Source organism: Rutidosis leptorrhynchoides, chromosome 3 (genome assembly GCF_046630445.1).
Source record: "Rutidosis leptorrhynchoides isolate AG116_Rl617_1_P2 chromosome 3, CSIRO_AGI_Rlap_v1, whole genome shotgun sequence".
NCBI lineage: Eukaryota > Viridiplantae > Streptophyta > Magnoliopsida > Asterales > Asteraceae > Rutidosis > Rutidosis leptorrhynchoides.
Genome location: NC_092335.1, coordinates 469,958,385 through 469,966,571, shown reverse-complemented (window position 1 = coordinate 469,966,571; position 8,187 = coordinate 469,958,385). Strand labels below are relative to the sequence as shown.

The 8,187-nt window shown below is 33.4% G+C and overlaps 1 pseudogene; it reads left to right on the top strand.

Moving 5' to 3' along the window:
* Positions 1–2,309: 2,309 nt before the first annotated feature.
* LOC139901656 (serine carboxypeptidase 1-like) lies at positions 2,310–7,778 on the top strand (annotated as a pseudogene).
* The last annotated feature ends 409 nt before the right edge of the window (positions 7,779–8,187 follow it).

The window sequence follows — 8,187 nt, the reverse complement described above, 5'->3', positions numbered from 1 at the left end:
GATATTTATATTATAATTTTGATTTAATAATCATTTTAATAGCATTATCGAAATAAAAACTGAAATTGACAAATGATGAATGAGAATGACTAACAACGAGGATATTTGAAATCCAACAAGAAACCCCGATAACACGAGAGTTAGTAACTAAATGGGGATCCCCGTTTATCCATGGGGAAACCCGATAACCCGATAGTTACTAACTAAATAAAGACCCGACAGGTATGAGTCCGGGTTTGGGATAAGATTTCTTAATCGGGTTCGGGTATATGATTACCTAGACCCGGCCAAAACCCGAACCGATGCTTGGGTACACTTATCTTTACTAAATTTTTTTTATTAATTTTATAGAATATTATTGAGACATATTTACCTTTTAAATGTTTCTTTAAATCTTAGAAAACCGGCAAAGAATGTACTTTCAGTAATTTAACATTTACTAATAATTTTAAGGGGAGTGATATGTACACAATCATTTTTGTTACGTACACTACCAATCATATTTTACAGTGTTGTACAGTACAACACTGTAAATCATTATTGGTTGTGTACATAACAAAAATAGTTGTTTACATATTATCACCCATTTTTTAACCCTAAAATATTGTTATTATTTGTTTTTATAATTTAAATTTTTTTGGTAATTTAATCTTCCAAGTTTTAAAGTTTTAGTTGTTTGGAATATCTACTTATTCTACTCTAAATTATTGATAACTAAATCTATTAACTTAATCAAATATAATGATTATATTTTACCCTTATAACTTATTCACTTATTCACATATATAATGGTTAAACCCCAGTCAACTGAAAATTTAATTAATTTAGATTATATAATACATAGTAATTTTTTATGGTTAAAAAACCCTATTCTGGTTGAGACTTGAGAATCTCTAGTAGAGATCCAATTAGGGATGACAATGAATACTCGATCCAGTGGATATCCATCCGATTATTCGTGGATATGGACGATCTAAATGGATATGGATATGGATATGGATGAAAAAATTTCATCCATAGATGAACCCGCTTCCACCCGAAATAACTAAATATATAAATTTATCACTCAAATTAGTATCATTTATGTAGTGATAATTCATTAATTATATTCATATTTATCTTTCGTTATATTTTTTTCTAAAAATATAACTTTATTCTTATATTTTGTTTTGTTTAATTTAAATGTATTTATCGTACCTTGGTGGTTTAAATGTGATTCCATGTAACTAAAAGTAAGCAACTTACATGTCGATATATATATATATTTTTTTTTTTTTTTTTTTTTTGAAAAGCAAAACTTTCGTTAATACTCAAAACATAATACAACAAAGCAGCCCATACAAAATAAGGGCAAACAACACCAAACACAAACCTACTGGAAAATTACATATACATGAGCCACGAGATTGGATGTTGAGAAAACATCCAATGGACTAGAGTATTACATCACACTTGAAATCGGGTTAGATAACCACGTTAACCAATCTAACGACTTCCCACGAACTCTATTTGAAACCCACTCAAAGGATTTAAGTTGAATCTCATTTAGAGCCATGGGACCATTCCATGGTTTGTTTTTGAAAACCACTTGATTCCGATTCTTCCAAATGAGATATCCGCTTGTCCACTCGACCGCTTGCCATGCCATCGATTGAGAGGAAGATAAATGGTGGGTTGATCTTCCGAGGAAGGCTTCGCCAATGCTAAGGTTTGAAACATGGGAGAAACCCCACCATTTATATACTTTCTCCCATACTTCCATAGCATGCTTGCACAAAATTAACGAATGCTCAACCGACTCGATTTCACACTTGCATAAGGGACAAATGATTGAATCAAGCTCCACACCTCATTTGTCTAACTCCACACGAACCGGCAACCTTCTCAACCTTGCTCGCCATATGAAAATTTCGATCTTTTTCGGAACTAAATGATTTGTTTGCACCTCCAAAAATAAAGATGTACCTGCATTTCTTTTTTCTTCAATTAGGCCGTTTAAAATTTTAGTTGCAAATCTTCCATTACTTGCCTCTTTCCAAACCCATGTGTCTTCAGATTCTATGTTGTTGTACATGAACAAGCTGACAAGATTATTTAACTCATTCAGCTCGCCCATAACTCGAACCGTCGGACATCTTGACCAGCTCCACGCACCTTCGCTGCCATTCTCGATTCGTTTAATCCTCATTTGCACAGTTGCATCTTTGTTGTTCTCTAATTTGTAAAGTCTCTTGAATCTTTTCTTTAAGCATTCACCTTCGCACCATGGGTCATCCTAAAACATTGTTGACGCCCCATTTCCTACTGCTATGATGAAAGACGAGTTGAAGGGGATTCCCATGCTATCTATCCTTTTACTGATGTTGACGCCCCAAAACATGTCGATATCTTTACACATTTAATAGGCTATTTATTGAATATTTGTTATATAGATTAGTAAAAATGTGACTTTCGGTTGCATAAACTATTAAAAATATTACTTTTGATCGTATATAATGAACCACCGCTTATAATTGTTAAAAATAAGATAAATTTAATTGGATATGGATAATTATCCATTAACCCGCTTCACCCGACGGATATGGATATGGATGTATGAAAACTAAAAAAAATAAATGGATATGGATATGAATACGGCCTCACCCGATCCATATCCGATTCATTGACATCCCTAGATCCAATTAGTTCAAGCATTGTAAATCTACAACTTTGGGTCTTGCCTTTAAATAAAGAATATGCCATGAAAAAACATTAAAAAGTTAAAATTTGAAGGATTTTAGTATTAATAACTCAAATTATAATGTGAACATTTTTTGTTGATCATGTGATGGGCTGATGACCACATGATTATAAAAGCTGGATGAGACTCGATCATGTGATTAATGGTTTTCCGGGTTCATTATTATTGGATTTTGGAGATGTTTTGGTCTCACTTATAATGGAAGTTCCTTTTTATTTTTGTTTTCTTATTTTATATATATATATATAATATATATATATATATATATATATATATATATATATATATATATATATATATATATATATATATATATATATATATATATATATATAGCCCGTTTGGTAGAGGATGTGACAATTTAATTTTCCATAATTCTTTTGAAATATATTTAAATATGACTTTAGTTGGAGCATTTTAAAAACATTCATTTTGCCTGAAAATCTTTGGTTATTGTTTTGAAAACTCAAGTATAAAGAAGAAAAGTACCAAACAAAACGTTCAAGCTAATTATTATAGCAACAATTTGCCTTTTGGCCTTGTTTGGTTCAAGCAATGCCAATATTCAGGCTGACAGGCTTTTTGAGATGCTAAAATCAAAAGGATCTAGAAACTCACATGTTGTTGATACATTTGCAGTTTCAGATGAAACTCGTGAGTATAATCCGGTTTATATTCAACCTCAACAAGGCTTGGCACAGCTCGACAAGATTTATGGTTTACCAGGCCAACCGTTGGGTGTCAATTTAAATCAGTATTCGGGATATGTTACTGTTAATCAAAGTGCTGGCAGAGCTCTTTTTTATTATTTTGTTGAGTCTCCCACTGACTCGTCAAATAAACCACTAGTTTTGTGGTTAAACGTAGGTGCTTTTTTATGTTAATCAGTCAGGCACATATAATTATTTGTTAAGAGTTATTTTTTTCAGGCTCTTAAATAGAATCATATACCAGCATAAAACTTTAAAGTGAAAGTCAGTATATATATTTTTCAGATTGAAATTTTCAAGTGTGATCGTCTTAACAGGACCAGGATGTTCTTCAATGCATGGAGCGATGGCAGAACTAGGACCTTTCAGAGTCAATAGTGATGGCAAAACTCTCTTCAAGAATGATTATGCATGGAGCAATGGTTAGATCCTATAACAGCTTTTTAATTACCTTAATAGGGATAACAAAAATACCCGTACCCGATGGGAAACGTGAAACTCCATATTCTTGGGCCGGGTTTAGGTCTGAGTCCGGGTCTACGGGTTTGTGCATGTATGGGGATGATTTTAATTTTTTTTTCGCGTTCGGGTCCATGGATTGTTTCAAATATCAACCCCGTATACCCGACTACCAAACCCGTATACCCCACTCATTTTATTTTAAAATATTGATATTATTTAATATTCAGTATTCATATTTACTAAATCTATATCAGTATCAATAATAATAATAATAATAATAATAATAATAATAATAATAATAATAATAATAATAATAATAATAATAATAATAATAATAATAATAATAATAATAATAATAATAAGTAGAATATAAGCAGAAGGGATATCATTGGGCTGGGTCTCGTGTGCGTATAGGTAATCCCGTTCCCGAACCCGATTAAGAAACCCGGTCCCATACCCAGCTCCGATTAAGAGACCCGTCGGATATGGGACCGGGTTTGGGACGGGGTTTCTGAATAGGGTTCGGGGTCAGGATTACCTATACCTGGCAAACGGGTCAGGTTTGGTCGGTTTGGGTAACGGGTCAAAACGGTTTTGGGTTGAAATGGGTCATGGGTCAAACGGGTAAAAATTTTAAACAGGTCCAAACTGGTCAAGTTGGGTCGGTTTATGTAACAGGTCGAAACGGGTAACGAGTCAAATAGGTCCAAAAAGGTCATATACTTATTTTTAAATTTATTATATTATTTTAGTTGTTATTAATATTTATTATATATATATAATAAATATTAATATACATAATAATTGATATAACCATTAATGTTTTCATAAATTTTTGACGGATGAATCTTGTTATACTCGACCCATTTGACCCATTCACAAGACCCATTAGACCCGTTCTTTATTTATTGAACTTAAGATTTGATACCCGTTTGACCCGTTCTTTTATATTTTGTATAAGACTCAATAAGTTGAAGAAAAACTCATTGGACCTTTTTTTAAGTTATGGTTTACATTGTCAGACCTAATTTTTTTCAAGACCCAATTAACCTGAAAGCTTGACCCATTATACCTAGCTTAAATTGGTCATTAACACAAAAAATAATATTCGCAGTTGCATATATGCTATTTTTGGAATCACCTGCTGGAGTAGGCTTCTCTTATTCGAATACCACTTCTGATTACGATCATGCTGGCGATAAGAACACTGCAGATGACAATTACATTTTTCTTGTGAATTGGCTCGAAAGATTCCCTCAATACAAAACTCAAGATTTTTATATAACTGGTGAAAGTTACGCTGGACATTATGTTCCTCAACTTGCATACACTATCCTTCTTAAGAACAAAATAACTAACCAAACAATCATCAACCTCAAAGGGATCGCTGTAAGTTCACGAGTTTTTTGATTTTATACTGTTTAGTCTCCATATATACATTTGATAACCAAGCATTGTTTGGAATTTGCAGATAGGAAATGCATGGATTGATGATGAAACGACTAATAAAGGAACGTATGACTATTGGTGGAATCATGCTATGAACTCAGATGTGACTCATGATGCTATTCATGAACACTGCGACTTCAAAAACTAATCTTCATCTGAAATGTGTATAAAAGCTTTAAGGAAAGCTCAGAAAGAGATAGGAGAAATAGATACGTACAACATTAATGCACCAATTTGCTTGACCCCTAAACAAAGAAATGCATCAGCCCCTTCTGGTGATGTAAGGTTCTATTCTAATTCTAATTATACATATATTTAATATTTAATTGTGGTAAATGGTGTCAACCTATGATTGGTTGACACCATGTTAATAGTAACTTCTTTTTTTTTTTTAAAACATGATTTGCCCAACACTCCCAAACAACTAACCCAATACCATCCAGATCCTCTGACCCGCTCCACCGACCCGACCCGAATACCCGCTACTGTAGCTACAGTAGCTTTTTTCCAAAACCAACCCGCAGCGAAAGCGCGGGCCAAAAAACTAGTTGTGATTAAAACAGGAACATTAAAATCATCATTGTTTATATTTCTTTTTTTCTCAGATTAATGTTTTTGATCCGTGCTGGAGATATATTCTTATAGATTATCTTAACAATTTAGCAGTACAAAAGGCATTCCACGCGAAACCTACATCATGGGTTATATGCAGGTACATACCCTTAGATCAGCCTCTTAGACTAATATGGCTATTGTTATAAAAATATTATCTAATTAAAAATTAAATATATATATATATATATATATATATATATATATATATATATATATATATATATATATATATATATATAACAATGTTTGCAGTAATGTTTTGACAAGCTGGAATGACTGGGCAGTTACCATCCTTCCGATTATCAAGTATTTAATTGAAAATGGACAACGATTATGGATATTTAGGCAAGCACCGATGATCAGATACTTGAAAATTTTAACTAATAAAACAATCATTAACATTTTCACGGTTTGTAATTCACGGTTGATTATTCTTGTTGAATAGAGAGAGGGATGATTTTTTCTACTTTTGAGAGTGTTTTCACTCTGGGTGAAGAAATGACTTGTCTTTATTCTCGGATAGGAGAAGGATTGTCCACATCTCACCTCCCCCATACACCACTTATGTGGTATTGGGTTTTGTTGTTGTTGTTGTTGTTGGTTGATTATTCTTGATTTACAGTGGGGATACAGATAGCGTTGTTCCAATTACTGCTTCTAGGTACTCGATCAACGCCCTCAATCTTCCAATTAAGACACCTTGGAGGCCATGGTACCTCAATAAGGAGGTACGTCACTATACTTGGCAAACGAAAAACTGGTCAGGTTTGGTCGTTTTGGGTAATGGGTAAAAACGGTTTTGGGTTGAAATGGGTCATGGGTCAGATTTTTAAACGGGTGCAAATGGGCCACGTTGGGTCGGGTTGGGTAACAGGTAGAAACCGGTCATAGGTCAAATGGGTTGAATGGGTCAAAACGGGTCACGTACTTTCACATCTGATTTTTACATTTATGATTACGTTTTACGTTTATATTTACGTTTTACATTTATACTTTTACATTTGATTTTTACATTTATGAATACGTTTGACGGATGAACCTTGTTATGATCTTTATTCTCGACCCATTTGACCCATTCACAAGACCCATTAGACGTGTTCATATTTATTTAGCTTTAAGAATTTATACCCAATTGACATGTTCCTTTATATTTTGTATAGGACACAATAGGTCGGAGGTAAACCCGTTGAATCTTTTTTTAAGCTTTAGTTTACATTTCCAGGCCTAATTTTTCCCAAGACCCGATTGACCGACATTTAAGATTTTGGGTCTCAATTGACAGGCATATACGTGATCAGTCAACCTTTATTACTTATGCACACATATATTTATTAGTATTGTTATAAAAAAGTATTTGCTAAGACTGGATTGTTAAATGATGTTACCTGAATCTCTTAGCAGTTATCTGAAAGTCTGCATCTCCTACAAAATTGATTTTAGTAATTCGTGTAGAGTCATTCAGAATATTATTTTGGTGTACAGTCATTATCATAATTGTAATATAGTAATGTGTTGCTTAATATATTAAATAATTTTCTGTATACAATTTAATATGACTAAAAGACAAAGATAATGTATACAGAACAAAATTTGCATGTATAGTTACAAAATACTGGGTTTTTTATAAACGCTGATCTGACATGAAACGTTGTTAACAGGTTGGAGGGTATTTGGAGGAATACAAAGGACTGCTGCGGATTACAGTTAGAGGCGCAGGCCATTATGTTCCTAGTCACCAACCAGAACGTGCATTGACCTTGTTCTCATCGTTCCTTGAAGGGATACTCCCTTCAAGCTCGTAAACAACAACACGTTTGCTTATCTGATGAACAAGTTTAATGTAGCTCAAATGTCAGAATAACTAATGTATTGGTGTCCACTTGACCCGATATGTTACTAAATTAATTATCCTTGTTGGTACGTGTATTGTAGTAATCCCAGTTCTATGTTTGTTAGACGTTTATCTCGGTCATGTTATGTATGAACAATTATATGTTTGTTCGTTGGTTATCGCTTATTAATGTTTATCTTGTGTAACCAATACCGTAGGATGAGTTTAGAGTTGTTGGTTGGCAACTCTGACTGTCGTCCGATGGAAGGCACCATCGGACGAGGGACGTGGACCATCGGCCGAGATGACTATAAATATGGGTTACGGGTTACATTGTTATTTTACACATCCTAATCACTCATAACCGTATCCCTGGTCTC